Genomic DNA, 18,497 nt, shown 5'->3' on the forward strand with positions numbered 1-18,497 from the left:
TGCCAATCCCATCACGGTCACTTACGAAAGTGAGATCTGATAGAGATAATAAGATAAATATTTTTGGTATTTTTGTTGTATAGATTGAAAAGTAAAGATTGCAAAATAAACGGCGACAAAAATAGCTAGTTGACGGGAAAATAATATGATGTAAAGTAGACCCGGGGGCCATAGATTTCACTAGTGGCTTCTCTCAAGATAACATATATTACGGTGGGTGAACAAATTACTGCCGAGCAATTGATAGAAAAGCGCATAGTTATGACGATATCTAGGCATGATCATGAACATAGGCATGATACGTCTCCAACGTATCTATAATTTTTTATTGTTCCATGCTATATTATATTCTGTTTGGACATTATTGGGCTTTATTATACACTTTTATATTATTTTTGGGACTAACCTATTAATCGGAGGCCCAGCCTAGAATTGCTGTTTTTTGCTTATTTTAGGGTTTCGTAGAAAAAGAATATCAAACGGAGTCCAAACGGAATGAAACCTTCGGGAACGTGATTTTCGGAACGAACATGATCCAGAGGACTTGGACCCTACGTCAAACAATCAACGAGGAAGGCACAAGGTAGGGGGCGCGCCTACCCCCCCCCCCCCCCCCCCAGGCGCACCCTCCACCCTCGTGGGCCCCCTGTTGCTCCACCGACGTACTCCTTCCTCCTATATATACCTACGTACCCCCAAACTACCAGATATGGAGCCAAAACCCTAATTCCACCGCCGTAACTTTCTGTATCCACGAGATCCCATCTTGGGGCCTTTTCCGGAGCTCCGCCGGAGAGGGAATCGATCACGGAGGGCTTCTACATCAACACCATAGCCCCTCCGATGAAGTGTGAGTAGTTTACTTCAGACCTACGGGTCCATAGTTATTAGCTAGATGACTTCTTCTCTCTTTTTGGATCTCAATACAAAGTTCTCCCCCTCTCTTGTGGAGATCTATTCGATGTAATCTTCTTTTGCGGTGTGTTTGTTGAGACCGATGAATTGTGGGTTTATGATCAAGTTTATCTATGAACAATATTTGAATCTTCTCTAAATTCTTTTATGTATGATTGATTATCTTTGCAAGTCTCTTCGAATTATCAGTTTGGTTTGGCCTACTAGATTTATCTTTCTTGCAATGGGAGAAGTGCTTAGCTTTGGGTTCAATCTTGCGGTGTCCTTTCCAAGTGACAGTAGGGGCAGCAAGGCATGTATTGTATTGTTGCCGTCGAGGATAACAAGATGGGGTTTATATCATATTGCTTGAGTAAGTGACCGTGTAGGGATTGACAACCCCTTATCGCGTTGGTTGCGAGGATTTATTTGTTTGTGTAGGTGCGAGGGACTTGTGCGCGGCATCCTACTGGATTGATATCTTGGTTCTCAAAAACCGAGGGAAAAACTTACACTACTTTGTTGCATCACCATGTCCTCTTCAAGGGAAAACCAACGCAGTGCTCAAGAGGTATCAAGACCTTTTTCTGGCGCCGTTGCCGGGGAGCAATAGCGTGGGGTGAATATTCTCGTGTGTGCTTGTTTGCTTTATCACTAAGTAATTTTTATTTGCTGTTCTTAGTTGTTCTTTATCTTTAGTTATGGATATGGAACACGAAATACCCAAAAAATTAGGTGTACTTGCTGCTCATGGAGATGAGGAACCTCCTAAAACCCTCGATGCTCGTTATATGACAGATATTATGTACTACTTTGATAATCCAGAGAAAACCCCATTCAATTATGTAATGGGAGACACATTGGATCAACGTGAATACTTTAGGGATTATCGCTTGACTCAAAAAGGGAAACTATTATGGGATCAAATTTATATGTTGAATTGGTATGCTAGGAAACTATGCTTGAGATATGATTATACTTGTTGCTCTAGGATGAAGGCTCCACACCTTTCCTTTTTATGCAAATTTAATGATAATGAAACTTTGGCTTCTTATGCTAGAGGTATATATGACTGCTATGATGTCGAACAAATAGAAGAATTTGTTGCTTTTATGGGTGCTTATGAAATTGAATCTATGTTCAAAGAATATGAAGCTTTTGATGATGATGTTTATAGGCCTAATTTTTTTGCTATATTGAAATATTGCTATGAGAATTATGAATACAATTCCTATATTCATGCACTTATTGAGAAAGTCTCCACTGTCCAAGAAGAGACTAATATTTTGCAGGAGTCTATGGAAGAAGAAATTGATGAAACTGTGAGCTCATTGGATGAAAAAGATGAGGAGGAGAGCGAAGAACGAAAGGAGGAAGAGCAGATTGATCACCCATGCCCACCTTCCAATGAGAGTAACTCTTCAACTCATACATTGTTTAATTTTCCTTCATGCTTACCGAAGGATGAATGCTATGATAATTGCTATGACCCCGTTGATTCTTTTGAAATATCCCTTTTTGATGATGCTTGCTATGCTTGTGGCCAAGATGCCAATATGAATTATGCTTATGGAGATGAACTTGCTATAGTTCCTTATGTTAAACATGAAATTGTTGCTACTGCACCCACACATGATAGTCCTATTATCTTTTTGAATTCTCCAAACTACACTATATCGGAGAAGTTTGTGCTTATTAAGGATTATATTGATGGGTTGCCTTTTACTACTACACATGATGATTTTGATAGATATAATATGCATGTGCTTGCTGCTCCTACTTGCAATTATTATGAGAGAGGAACTATATCTCCACCTCTCTATGTTTCCAATACGATAAAATTGCAAGAAACTGTTTATACTATGCATTGGCCTTTACTATGTGTGCATGAATTGTTCTTTTATGACATGCCGATGCATAGAAAGAGAGTTATACTTATTTGTTACATGATATATGTTACTTTGTGCTCACTACTAAATTACAAATCATTGTTAATTAAAATTGGCTTTGATATACCTTGGGATCCGGGTGGATTCACAACTTGAGCACTATATGCCTAGCTTAATGGCTTTAAAGAAAGCGCTGCCAGGGAGACAACCCGGAAGTTTTAGAGAGTCATTTATTTCTGTTGAGTTCTTTCATATAGTTTAAAAACAACAAAAATAAAGAGGGTAACCCGAAACTTTTCAAAAAGAAAAGCGAAACTGAGAAAGACAAGCATTGTTGAATTGGGAGCTAGCCTTGAACTTTGTTCATGCTCACGGAAACTTTGTAAATCTTGATTACAGAAACTTTTCAACAAAAATAATTATCCCCTTGTACAATTCCATTGTATTATAAAAATAATGTGCCAAGGTTTGCCTTTAGGATGTTTACAATGCTTGTTGGTTTGTACGGTGCAGGACAGAAACTGTGGCTGTAGTGCACGATTTTACATTTTTTACTGGACCGTCAAATGGTTCTGAAACTTTTTGCACTGTCTTTCTATACAAATTTTTTATTTTTCTAATTTTTGCAGAATTTTTCAAGTATCAGAAGTATGGTGAATGTTCAGATTATTACAGACTGTTCTGTTTTAGACAGATTCTGTTTTTGATGCATAGTTTGCTTGTTTTGATGAAACTATCGATTTATATCAGTGTATTAAGCCATGGAAAAGTTATATTACAGTAGCTATAATGCAAAAACAAAAAATGAATTGGTTTGCAACAGTACTTAGAGTAGTGATTTGCTTTATTATACTAACGGATCTTACCGAGTTTTCTGTTGAAGTTTTGTGTGGATGAAGTGTTCGATGATTGAGAAGGTCTCGATGTGAGAAAAAGGAAGAGAGGCAAGAGATCAAGCTTGGGGATGCCCGAGGAACCCCAAGTAAATATTCAAGGAGACTCAAGCGTCTAAGCTTGGGGATGCCCCGGAAGGCATCCCCTCTTTCTTCAACAAGTATCGGTATGTTTTCGGATTCGTTTCATTCATGTGATATGTGCAGATCTTGGAGCGTCTTTTGCATTTAGTTTTCATTTTTATTTTATGCACCATTCTGGTATGAGATAGTCCTTGGTTTATTTATAGAATGCTCTTTGCACTTCACTTATATCTTTTGAGTATGGCTTTATAGAATGCTTCATGTGCTTCACTTATATCATTTGAATTGCCTGTTTCTCTTTAAATAGAAAACTGCCATTTGTAGAATGCTCTTTTTCTTCACTTATATTTGTTAGAGCGTGGTCATATCTTTTGTAGAAAGGATTAGACTCTCTTGCTTCACTTATATCTATTTAGAGAGATGACAGGAATTGGTCATTCACATGGTTAGTCATAAAATCCTACATAAAACTTGTAGATCACTGAATATGATATGTTTGATTCCTTGCAATAGTTTTGCGATATAAAGATGGTGATATTCGAGTCATGCTAGTGGGTAGTTGTGAATTAGTAGTTTCTACTTGTGTTGAGGTTTGTGATTCCCGAAGCATGCACGTATGGTGAACCATTATGTGATGAAGTCGGAGCATGATTTATTTATTGATTGTCTTCCTTATGAGTGGCGGTCGGGGACGAGCGATGGTCTTTTCCTACCAATCTATCCCCCTAGGAGCATGCGTGTAGTACTTTGTTTCGATGACTAACAGATTTTTGCAATAAGTATGTGAGTTCTTTATGACAAATGTTGATTCCATGGATTATACGCACTCTCACCCTTCCACCATTGCTAGCCTCTCTAGTATCGTGCAACTTTCGCCGGTACCTTAAACCCACCATATACCTTCCTCAAAATAGCCACCATACCTACCTATCATGGCATTTCCATAGCCATTCCGAGATATATTTCCATGCAACTTCCATCATCATCATATACATAACTTGAGCATTGTCATATTGCTTTGCATGATCGTAAGATAGCTAGCATGGTGTTTTCATGGCTTGTCCATTTTTTGATGTCATTGCTACGCTAGATCATTGCACATCCCGGTACACCGCCGGAGGCATTCATATAGAGTCATATCTTTGTTCTAGTATCGAGTTGTAATATTGAGTTGTAAGTAAATAAAAGTGTGATGATCATCATTTTTAGAGCATTGTCCCAAGTGAGGAAAGGATGATGGAGACTATGATTCCCCCACAAGTCGGGATGAGACTCCAGACGAAAAAAAATAGAGGCCATAAAAATAGAAAAGGCCCCAAAAAAATGAGAGAAAAAGAGAGAAGGGACAATGCTACTATCCTTTTACCACACTTGTGCTTCAAAGTATCACCATTATCTTCATAATAGAGAATCTCCCATGTTATCACTTTCATATACTAGTGGGAATTTTTTCATTATAGAACTTGGCTTGTATATTCCAATGACGGGCTTCCTCAAAATGCCCTAGGTCTTCGTGAGCAAGCGAGTTGGATGCACACCCACTTAGTTCCTTTTGTTGAGCTTTCATATACTTATAGCTCTAGTGCATCCGTTGCATGGCAATCCCTACTCACTCACATTGATATCTATTGATGGGCATCTCCATAGCCCGTTGATACGCCTAGTTGATGTGAGACTATCTTCCCCCTTTTTTGTCTCCTCCACAACCACCATTCTATTCCACCTAAAGTGCTATGTCCATGGCTCACGCTCATGTATCGTGTGAAGATTGAAAAAGTTTGAGAACACCAAAAGTATGAAACAATTGCTTGGCTTGTCATCGGGGTTGTGCATGATTTAAATACTTGTGTGGTGAAGATAGAGCATAACCAGACTATATGATTTTGTAGGGATAACTTTCTTTGGCCATGTTATTTTGAAGAGACATAATTGCTTAGTTAGTATGCTTGAAGTATTATTATTTCTATGTCAATATTGAACTTTTGTCTTGAATCTTTCGAATCTGAATATTTATACCACAATTAAGAAGAATTACATTGAAATTATGCCAGGTAGCATTCCACATCAAAAATTCTATTTTTATCATTTACCTACTCGAGGACGAGCATGAATTAAGCTTGGGGATGCTTGATACGTCTCCAACGTATCTATAATTTTTTATTGTTCCATGCTATATTATATTCTGTTTTGGACATTATTGGGCTTTATTATACACTTTTATATTATTTTTGGGACTAACCTATTAATCGGAGGCCCAGCCCAGAATTTTTTTTTGTGCCTATTTTAAGGTTTCGCAGAAAAAGAATATCAAACGGAGTCCAAACTGAATGAAACCTTCAGGAACGTGATTTTCGGAACGAACATGATCCAGAGGACTTGGACCCTACGTCAAGCAATCAATGAGGGAGGCACGAGGTAGGGGGCGCGCCTACCCCCCCCCCCCCCCGAGGCGCGCCCTCCACCCTCGTGGGCCCCTGTTGCTCCACCGACGTACTCCTTCCTCCTATATATACCTACGTACCCCCAAACTACCAGATATGAAGCCAAAACCCTAATTCCACCGCTGTAACTTTCTGTATCCACGAGATCCCGTCTTGGGGCCTTTTCCGGAGCTCCGCCGGAGGGGGCATCGATCACAGAGGGCTTCTACATCAACACCATAGCCCCTCCGATGAAGTGTGAGTAGTTTACTTCAGACCTACGGGTCTATAGTTATTAGCTAGATGGCTTCTTCTCTCTTTTTGGATCTCAATACAAAGTTCTCCCCCTCTCTTGTGAAGATCTATTCGATGTAATCTTCTTTTGCGGTGTGTTTGTTGAGACCGATGAATTGTGGGGTTATGATCAAGTTTATCTATGAACAATATTTGAATCTTCTCTGAATTCTTTTATGTATGATTGGTTATATTTGCAAGTCTCTTCGAATTATCAGTTTAGTTTGGCCTACTAGATTGATCTTTCTTGCAATGGGAGAAGTGCTTAGCTTTGGGTTCAATCTTGCGGTGTCCTTTCCAAGTGATAGTAGGGGCAGCAAGGCACGTATTGTATTGTTGCCATCGAGGATAACAAGATGGGGTTTATATCATATTGCTTGAGTTTATCCCTCTACATCATGTCATCTTTCTTAAAGCGTTACTCTGTTCTCTTGAATTTCATACTCTAGATGCATGCTGGATAGCGGTCGATGTGTGGAGTAATAGTAGTAGATGCAGGCAGGAGTCGGTCTACTTGTCTCAGACGTGATGCCTATATACATGATCATACCTAGATATTCTCATAACTATGCTCAATTCTGTCAATTGCTCAAAAGTAATTTGTTCACCCAACGTAAATACTTATGCTCTTGAGAGAAGCCACCAGTGAAACCTATGCCCCCGGGTCTATCTTCCATCATATTAATCTTCCAATACTTAGTTATTTCCTTTGCCATTTATTTTACTTTGCATCTTTATCATAAAAATACCAAAAATATTATCTTATCATATCTATTAGATCTCACTCTCGTAAGTGAACGTGTAGGGATTGACAACCCCTTATCGCGTTGGTTGCGAGGATTTATTTGTTTGTGTAGGTGCGTGGGACTTGTGCGCGGCCTCCTACTGGATTGATACCTTGGTTCTCAAAAACTAAGGGAAATACTTATGCTACTTTGCTGCATCACCCTTTCCTCTTCAAGGGAAAACCAACGCAGTGCTCAAGAGGTAGCAAGGCATCACGTCCGTGTCAAGTAGACTGAAACGATTCTGCATCTACTACTATTACTCCACACATCGACCGCTATCCAGCATGCACCTAGAGTATTAAGTTCAAAAGAACAGATTAACACATTAGGCAAGATGACATGATGTAGAGGGATAAACTCAAATAATATGATATAAACCCCATCCTTTTATCCTCGATGGCAACAATACAATACGTGTCGGTTCCCTTTCTAACACTGGGATCGAGCACCGCAAGATTGAACCCAAAGCTAAGCACTTATCCCATTGCAAGAAAGATCAATCTAGTAGGCCAAACCAAACTGATAATTCGAAGAGACTTGCAAAGATATCAAATCATGCATATAAGAATTCAGAGAAGAATCAAATATTTTTCATAGATAATCTTAATCATAAACCCACAATTCATCGGATCTCGGCAAACACACCGCAAAAAGAATTACATCGAATAGATCTCCAAGAACATCGAGGAGAACTTTGTATTGAGATCCAAAGAGAGAGAAGAAGCCATCTAGCTAATAACTATGGACCCAAAGGTCTGTGGTAAACTACTCACACATCATCGGAGAGGCTATGGTGTTGATGTAGAAGCCCTCCGTGATCGAATCCCCCTCCGGCAGATCACCGGAAAAGGTCCCCAAATGGGATCTCACGGGCACAGAAGGTTGCGGCGGTGGAAAAGTGGTTTCATGGCTCCCCTGGATGTTTTCAGGGAATAAGAGTATATATAGGCGAAAGAAGTAGGTCGGTGGAGCTACGAGGGGCCCACGAGGGTGGGGGGCGCGCCGCCCTACCTCGTGGCCGCCTCGCTGCTTCCTTGACGTCCACTCCAAGTCTCCTAGATTGCGTTTGTTCCAAAAAAGATTCTAAGGTTTCATTCCGTTTGGATTCCATTTGATATTCTTTTTCTGCGAAACACTGAAATAGGCAGAAAAACAACAATTTTCCCTGGGATTTCGGTTAATAGGTTAGTCCCAAAAATAATATAAAAGTGTATAATAAAGCCCATAAACATCCAAAACAGATAATATAATAGCATGAAACAATGAAAAATTATAGATACGTTGGAGACGTATCAAACATCCCCAAGCTTAATTCCTGCTCGTCATCGAGTAGGTAAATGATAAAAACAGAATTTTTGATGTGGAATGCTACCTAACATAATTTTCAATGTATTCTTTTTATTGCGGCATGAATGTTTAGATCCAAAAGATTCTAGACAGAAGTTTAACATTGACATAAAAGTAATAATACTTCAAGCAATGCTAACCAAGCAATCATGTCTTATCAAAATAACATAGCCAAAGAAAGCTTATCCCTACAAAATCATAGAGTTTGGCCATGCTTCATTTTCGTCACACAAACTGCTCCCATCATGCACAACCCCGATGACAAGCCAGGCAATTGTTTCATACTTTAGTCTTTTCAAACTTTTTCAACTTTCACGCAATATATGAGCGCGAGCCATGGATATAGCACTATGGGTGGAATAGAATATGATGATGGAGGTTGTGTGAGAAGACAAAAAGGGAGAAAGTCTCACATTGACACGGATAATCAACGGGCTATGGAGATGCCCATCAATTGATGTCAATGCAAGGAGTAGGGATTGCCATGCAACGGATGCACTAGAGCTATGAATATATGAAAGCTCAACAAAAAAAACTAAGTGGGTGTGCATCCAACTTGCTTGCTCACGAAGACCTATGGCATTTGAGGATACCCATTGTTGGAATATACAAGCCAAGTTCTATAATGAAAAATTCCCACTAGTATATGAAAGTGACAACATAAGAGACTCTCTATCATGAAGATCATGGTGCTACTTTGAAGCACATGTGTGGAAAAAGGATAGTAACACTGCCCCTTCTCTCTTTTTCTCTCATTTTTTTGGGCCTCTCTTTTTGTGTGGCCTTTCTCTTTTTTTCCGAAGAACTTTCCTCACATGGGACAATGCTCTAATAATGAAAATCATCACACTTCTATTTACTTTACAACTCAAGAATTACAACTCGATACTTAGAACAAAATATGACTCTATGTGAATGCCTCCGGCGGTGTACCGAGATATGCAATGAATCAAGAGTGACATGTATGAAAGAATTATGAAGGTGGCTTTGCCACAAATACGATGTTAACTACATGATCATGCAAGGCAATATGACAATGATGGAGTGTGTCATAATAAACGGAACGATGGAAAGTTTCATGGCAATATATCTCGGAATGGCTATGGAAATGCCATAATAGGTAGGTATGGTGGCTGTTTTGAGGAAGATATAAGGAGGCTTATGTGTGATAGAGCGTATCATATCACGGGGTTTGGATGCACCGGCAAAGTTTGCACCAACTCTCGAGGTGAGAAAGGGCAATGCATGATACCGAAGAGGCTAGCAATGATGGAAGGGTGAGAGTGTGTATAATCCATGGACTCAACATTAGTCATAAAGAACTCATATACTTATTGCAAAAATCTACAAGTCATCAAAACCAAGCACTACACGCATGCTCCTAGGGGGGTAGATTGGTAGGAAAAGACCATCGATCATCCCCGACCGCCACTCATAAGGAAAGCAACCAAAGAACACCCCATGCTACAAATTTGTCACACAACGTTTACCATACGTGCATGCTATGGGACTTGCCAACTTCAACACAAGTATTTCTCAATTCCATAATTACTCAACTAGCACAACTTTGGCATTACCACCTTTATATCTCAAAACAACTATCAAGAATCAAACTTCTCATAACATTTAATGCACTCTATATGAAAGTTTTTATTATACCCATCCCGGATGTATATCATATTAGGACTAATTTCATAACCAAAGCAAATTGCCATGCTGTTCTAAAAGACTCTCAAAATAATATAAGTGAAGCATGAGAGATCAATAATTTCTATAAAATAAAACCATCACCGTGCTCTAAAAAGATATAAGTGATGCACTAGAGCAAAATTATCTAGCTCAAAAGATATAAGTGAAGCACATAGAGTATTCTAATAAATTCCGATTCATGTGTGTCTCTCCCAAAAGGTGTGTACAACAAGGATTATTGTGGTAAACTAAAAAGCAAAGACTCAAATCATACAAGACGCTCCAAGCAAAACACATATCATGTGGTGAATAAAAATATAGCCTCAAGTAAAGTTACCGATATATGAAGACGAAAGAGGGGATGCCTTCCGGGGCATCCCCAAGCTTAGGCTTTTGGTTGTCCTTGAATTTTACCTTGGGGTTCCTTGGGCATCCCCAAGCTTAGGCTCTTGCCACTCCTTGTTCCGAAATCCATGAAATCTTTACCCCAAAACATGAAAACTTCACAACACAAAACTCAACAGAAAATCTCATGAGCTCCGTTAGTATAAGAAAACAAACCACCACTTTAAGGTACTGTAATTAACTCATTATTTATTTATATTGGTGTTAAACCTACTGTATTTCAATTTCTCCATGGTTCATACCCCCGATACTAGCCATAGATTCATCAAAATAAGCAAGCAGCACACGAAAAATAGAATCTGTCAAAAATAGAACAGTCTATAGTAATCTGTAGGTTTCAAATACTTCTGTAACTCCACACCTGAGAAATTAGGACATCCTAAATAATTTGTATATTGATCTACTGCAGTTGGAATCAGTATTTTATCACCCTCTGGTTAAAAATTAAAATTATTCTCGTGAGTGCATACTTTCTGTTTTTTTCAGCAAGATCAAATAACAACCATCCAAGAAGATCCTAAAGGCTTTACTTGGCACAAGCACTAATTAAAACATAAAAAACACAATCATAATAGAGGATAGATGATTTATTTATTACTAAACAGGAACACAAAGCAAGGAACAAAAATAAAATTGGGTATATTGTTTGCATAATTGCCAAGTAAAAAGTATGTGCACGACTTGTGTTATCTTTTAAGTGGCTAGAAGCAGTAATCATTGCTATTCAAAAATTTACGTGTACTAGTATTCTCGTTCATCGGGTTCCATTAGTGACATATGATCTGGGAACTTGTTAATGATGAGTCCTCCGGCAACCTAGACTATAGGGCCAGAGGTAACACGACAAGTGATTTTTGTTCATGTCTTGTTGGTGACCTTTTTAATGCTGATATACTCTGTCGTGATAGTTATACTGCTTGCATCTGAAGCTAGATAAAATATCAAAAGACTTTTGAAGCCGATGAACATCTCTCGGTCAATAATCTACTTGTTGAATGAAATAGCATTGAGCAGCATACTGCAATTTCATATTTTGTTTTTTTTCAAATACATGTCCCGGCAAAGGGAGTGTCCTACATGACCGACGAGGCATTTTTCTTTGCCCCCATAACTGGTGTTAACCGAGCTGGACCGCTGATACGTCCATTTTGCATCATGTTTTATATTAATATTTAATGCATTATGGGCTATTATTACACATTATATCACAATACTTATGCCCACTCTCTCTTATTTTACAAGGTTTACATGAAGAGGGAGATTGCCGGCAGCTGGAATTCTGGGCTGGAAAAGGAGCAAATATTAGAGACCTATTCTGCACAACTCCAAAAGTCCTGAAACTTCACGGAGCACATTTTTGGAATAAATAAAAATATTAGGCGAAGAAAGTACCAGAGGGGGGCCACCAGCCAGCCACAAGGGTGGAGGGCGCGCCCTACCTCCCTAGGTGCGCCCCCGACCTTGTGGGCCCCCTGGCAGGCCTTTGGTTCCCATCTTTGGCTATATGGTGTCTTTTACCTTGGAAAAAATCAAGAGGAAGCTTTCGGGACAAAGCGCCACCGTCTCGAGGCGGAACCTGGGCAGAACCAATCTAGGGCTCCGACGGAGCTATTCTACCGGGGAAACTTCCCCCCGGGGAGGGGGAAATCATCGCCATTGTCACCACCATCGATCCTCTCATCGAGAGGGGGTCAATCTCCATCAACATCTTCACCAGCACCATCTCCTCTCAAACCCTAGTTCATCTCTTGTATTCGATCTTGGTCCCAAAACCTCAGATTGGTACGTGTGGGTTGCTAGTAGTGTTGATTACTCATTGTAGTTGATGCTAGTTGGTTTATACGGTGGAAGATTATATTTTCAGATCCTTAATGATAATTAATACTCCTCTGATCTTGATTATTAATATGCTTTGTGTGTAGTTATGTTTGTTCCTGAGGACATGGGAGAAGTCTTGTTATAAGTAATCATGTGAATTTGGTATCCGTTCGATATTTTGATGAGATGTATGTTGCCTCTCCTCTAGTGATGTTATGTGAACGTCGACTACATGACACTTCACCATTATTTGGGCCTAGGGGAAGGCATTGGGAAGTAATAAGTAGATGATGTGTTGCTAGAGTGACAGAAGCTTAAACCCTACTTTATGCGTTGCTTCGTAAGGGGCTGATTTGGATCCATATGTTTCATGCTATGGTTAGGTTTACCTTAATTCTTCTTTCGTAGTTGCAGATACTTGCGAGAGGGGTTAATCATAAGTGGGAGGCGTTTCCAAGGAAGGGCAGCACCCAAGCACCGGTCCACCCACATATCCAATTATCAAAATAACGAACGTGAATCATATGAGCATGATGAAAACTAGCTTGACAACAATTCCCATGTGTCCTCGGGAGCGCTTTGCTTTATATAAGAGTTCGTCCAGGCTTGTCCTTTGCTACAAAAAGGATTGGGCCACGTTGCCGCACCTTAGTTACTTTATTTACTTGTTACCCGTTACGATTTATCTTATATAATTTTAGTGCTTGCAGAGAATAATTTGCTGAAAACCACTTGTCATTTTCTTCTGCTCGTCGTTGGGTTCGACACTCTTTACTTATCGAAAGGACTACGATAGATCCCTTATACTTGTGGGCCATCAACCGCACAATATGAATTTCACATACTAGCATAAATCTTTAGGTATTGCCAAGCGTCTCACTAAATAGTGCCGCCTTGAGCGGGTATTGTGAAATTCCACCTTTGACTTAAGGCAAGGTTGGGTCAATGCCCCAGAAATTATGCTGGGGCATCCATATTATGGCGAAGACCATTAAAATAAGACCGAATCAACCGATGCAACAAATGGCTATAGTGACATGCACTCACAACTTCGCTTCCTTATGTTCATGTGTAGAAACAACTTGTTTCAATGGGGCTCCATTGAGGCCATGTCAACCTAGTTGATCCGTCTCATCGGTTAGAGCTTGCCATCGGCGTTGCGTCTCGGTCCCGTCATGGGACTTAGGATCTGGCAGATTAGTGTGGGTTTGTGTGGGTAAAACGGCTCTTGAAGATTTTCCATTACTTTTGCTGAGGGGTGGTAAATAGCTACCATCCGCCTTCCTTCCGGTGGAACCCTATTTCTTTTACGTGATTGACCTGCTTCACGGACTTGATGGAAGTATCTCCTCTGATTTCTCATGCGGTTTAGCTCGATGGCCGCAAACTTGCAATTTATATTTTTCTTGCTTGAACTTGCTTTTGCGGTTTTTCCTTACTACCGTTGACTTCATGCTGATGTTTCATTGTTAGGGATTGCTTGCGTGGTTTCTTTGCTGACCACAAACTTCTTGATGAACTTGACCTGTTTGCCGGGGGGATCCACCTTGAGAACTTGGATAGTAGCCATCCACCTTTGTGGAAACTAGAACCCTCGTAGGCATTGTGTTTGCCCCTTGTTTAGGCCTCGCCGAGGTGGCAAGAAGCTCCACACCGAGACAACTTTTGTTGAAACAGGAAGCCCTCTCTGCTCTTTTCCTATAGTTTCACCCGACTAAGCGAGATGCGACGCAACACCAATAATTGACCTTCACTCGGGATAAGGCTCAATTCGGCCCCCATGATCCCCAATGCCACCACTTAACATGTGTTTTGGTGCATTGTGTGTAGGTCTCTTAGCTATGAGACATATCACCATAGCCATTCCTTACAACAGTGACTAGTATTCAACCTATAAATCCTTCAAGATATGAATGAAGTGTTCGGAGAACCTCTCGGGCATCTCCCACCTGGGTAGGGGCCTTGTGTGTGTTTGGCCCAGAAGAGCACCGACATTGGCGGGCTATATCGTCATGCAACTTGACATTGAGAACAATTGACGACCATCGAAGCGCAGCAGGGATGGGAGGAGAACCAAGTCCCACCGGGCGTGCCAATTTGTTTCGCGAAAAATAATTCCGGCCTCGTTGGTCATGGAAAAAGATTATGCTGCAAGAGACTTGCTATGAAATATTCAACCTCGTTGGTACCGAATGATCAAACAAAGTGCATTAATTATTTGCAAGTGTCGCTATCCACTTGGATGTTACATTATGGAGCCAAGCTCTTAAATACATAAATCACTTGATTGCCGGAAAATATGAAGGAGAACCTGGGTACCAGCGCACCCTATATGCAAAAAATAGTAATTCAAAAAATTCCAAATCTTTTTTGGTAAGGAGAACCTGGGTACCAGCGCATCTTATATGCAAAAAATAGTAATTCAAAAAATTCCAAATCTTTTTTGGTATTAAACATGATCAAGTATTGTAGTCGTATAAAAAGATTCGTCAGAGAATGACTTTCGTTGCATCCTAGGTCGAAGATTAGGCATAAAAAACGCTATATACAAGTACTATACACGCTATATTGTCGTCATAAACTTGTCTTTTTTGCCGTGAAGTCAATATGAATCATTTCTTGTCCAAACTTTTTATATGGGCACAATACCTGATCATGTTTGATTCAAAAAAGATTTGGAATTTTTTAAACTTTTTCTGAATTATTAGATTTTCTCCGCATATAGGATGCACAGGTGCCCGAGAGCACCAAGTTCGCGTCCCTCGATTGTCGCCTTATTTTGCGTGTCAACTCATAAAAGTTTGAGGGCCTAACTCATAACGGTTCGCCCGTGATAATTTTCAAAGCGTAGCCATGCCAGCTCTACACATCAGGCAAGTTGATCCTCATCTCATAAAATTTACAGCTCAAAACTTTATGCCTACTGTCCGGAAGAAATCTCGGACTATGGCTCTGTTAGCTGCCATTATCATGTACGTGAATTACTAATCTGTCGGCTTGCATTCTTGCCTCATTTTCATGCACGTGTCATCAGGGGCGGAGCCAGGATGAAAAACTAGTGGGGGCAAAAAGGTTTACAATTTTTTAGAAACATGTATACGAACTAATGGGCAGATAATCTAAAGGACCAACCACACAAGCATATATATGGTGTCGAAGAAGCAAAATCATATAATTTATTATAAGATAATGTCATCACACACATAACTATGACATGTTTAGTGCCAAAATAAAAGTAAACTAACCACTTAAGACAGAATAACTTGAGAAATGTGGGTATGCCATCCCTTTTTGTTGCTATGTCCCTGATTTCTAGCCTTCAAGCTGCATGAAAAAAAACATTTTTAAACATAGAGAGAATGTAAACATTGATAGATGAAAATAAAAGCTTGAGCACATTACCTCCTTCCGTTTCATTCCACAACGATTTTTCGCATGAAAGCGTTTAACTATCACCTCATTAGGAATAGTATCCAACATTTCTTTTTCCACAAAGCAAATAAGGCTATTGCTCAAATAATCATCACCCATCTTATTATGCGAAGCATTCTTCACAAGCTTCATTGCCGAGAAGCATCTCTCAACAGTTGCAGTGGCAACAGGAGGAGTCAGTACTAGCTTTAAAAGCCAATAGACAAAAGGATAAGAATTATGCTTCTTTGTAGACACCATCAGTTTAGCCAGATCATTGATAGTTTCCAAGCTAGCAAATCTTGTATCATTGCGTATATTATCTATGTAGAGGCAAAGCTCTTTCTCAAGATAGTCTAGCTCGTTATCACTAAAGTCATTAGGATAGAACTTCGCCAACTTCACCAGCTTCTCATCATCATAGTGACTAAACTGACAACTTGGGTTGAAAGCAGACATACAACAAAGCAACTCATTGTTTACCTCATTGAATCTGCGGTTTAGTTCTTCTACCAATAAATCCAAAACAGCAAAAAAAACAGTCGACCCGGTAATGATGCTCATTATTAATGCCAGTCCTTTGCCTTGGCTTCTTTGGATTTACATACTCCTTTTCCATGTCCATAACAGAAATATCATTCTTGTTGCAAAAAGAACATACCTTGCTCAGGAGAGAATTCCATCCATGCTCAGATCTAAGCTTATCTAGCTCTCGCTTAGCTGATTCCACATCTGATATAGCATTAACAATGTCCATATCCTTTCTTTGAAAGGTTTTTGATAGCCCATTTGTTAAAGCTAATATAATCATCATCATATGTAGGAAGAATGCAGAATCAAATGACTGGAAATATTTTAAAAGGCCACTGGCTTGACATTGCTTAGTAGCATCTGAACCCTCTTCCTCCACATATTCTAGTACTTTTATCACAGAGGGAAACATCTTAGACAAACTCAACAAAGTGGTATAATGAGAATTTCATCTAGTATCACCTGGTCTCTGAAGAGAAAGCTCCTGGTTTAATCCTGATCCTGTAGCAAGCTCTCCCTTACCAATCGCTTTCCTTACTTATTCTCGATGGTTCTCTCTAAGTTTATCCTTTCTCTTGCAAGATGATCCAACAACAGTCACCAACAATGATATCATATTAAAAAAATCTACAACATCAAATATCTTTTTTGCAATGGTCACAACAACCAAGTTAAGTTTATGAGCAAAACAATGTACAAAATAAGCTGAATTGTTCTCCCTCATAATCTTGGCTTACAAACCATTAAACTCACCTGCCATATTACTCGCTCCATCATAACCTTGTCCTCTCACTTGTTGTAGACTCAAACCAAGTTTTGCAATTATAAAATCAATTTTAGACTTGAGATAAGCAGATGTTGTTTCCTCCACATGAAGAACACCAACAAACCTCTCATTTGACAGTCCATGTGTATCAACATAACGTATAACCACTGCCATTTGCTCTTTGTCGGAAACATCGCGACATTCATCAACTAATAAGCTAAACAAGCCATTGTCAAGCTCCTTCAAAATACAATTCAATACTTCTTCTGCAAAGCACTCGATGATATCCTTTTGAATTGTTGAAGACAACAACTGATTATGAACTGGGGCATTTTTGAATGCCTTGGCTATAACATCATTGTGCATAATTGTATAGTCCATCAACTCCTGATAGTTTCCTTTATTTGTAGACTCTTTTGACTCATCATGGCCCCGAAACAGTTGTCCTTGATGCAAAAAGTATCTGCATACATCAATTGCAGCATTTAACCGGATAAGATGCTCATTTTTCTCAAGTTCACTCTGTTTATGAAAGGCTACAGGGATTGGTTGTTCTGTTTTCATTAGATCCTCACCATTCTTAAGTGCCTTATTATGAAAACTATCAAGATCACCAACACAAGTCGCAAATCTCTCTACTGCCTTTTTCCAATTGACAAAGCCATCTACAACAAATGCATCATGCCCAGGTTTGTTACCTTTAATGTTGTCTCTAAACAAATAGCAATACAAGCAATATGCCTTGTCCTCTTCCTCGCTGTACTCTAGCCAATTACGATGCAGATCATACCATTCAGGGTTGAAATACCGCTTCCTCTTACAAATCCACCTGGGTTTAAACTTGGCTGGACAAGGTTGATAAGCCCCCCATGTCAGGTACTTTCTCCTAATCTCATCATGCTGATTGATATTATAATCTATAAGCTTCTTCCTTTTAGATGGATCCTGAGTAAGCTTGTCCAGATCAACTATTTCAGGCATACTACCAGTTGCGGATTTTGCAAAATATCTCTCCATTAGCTTTCCTGGCAATGTCAAATAGTTAAATGATACATAAATTGACGTACATCAAGTCAGTATAATACTATAGTCTATATATTTTATTCTACTCCCAGCAGAACTGAACCTAGGGTTTCAGGGGTGGTTAAACTTATTCATACGAAGTGGTTATATGAAGCTAGATTGAGTCAACCTAATTACTAACTTGTACCTTTTAACAAGGAAGCAGAATAGACTAACACTTTGAAAATTAGAAAAGAAAGATCAGA

At 39.5% G+C, this 18,497-nt stretch overlaps 1 pseudogene; it reads right to left on the reverse strand.

Annotated features, from left to right (window-relative positions):
• Positions 1-15,809: 15,809 nt before the first annotated feature.
• On the reverse strand, positions 15,810-18,239 carry LOC147980560 (uncharacterized; annotated as a pseudogene).
• Positions 18,240-18,497: the final 258 nt, after the last annotated feature.

The sequence above is a fragment of the Triticum urartu genome, chromosome 3A (assembly GCF_056163025.1).
Source record: "Triticum urartu cultivar PI428250 chromosome 3A, HENAU_Tu73, whole genome shotgun sequence".
Classification (NCBI taxonomy): domain Eukaryota; kingdom Viridiplantae; phylum Streptophyta; class Magnoliopsida; order Poales; family Poaceae; genus Triticum; species Triticum urartu.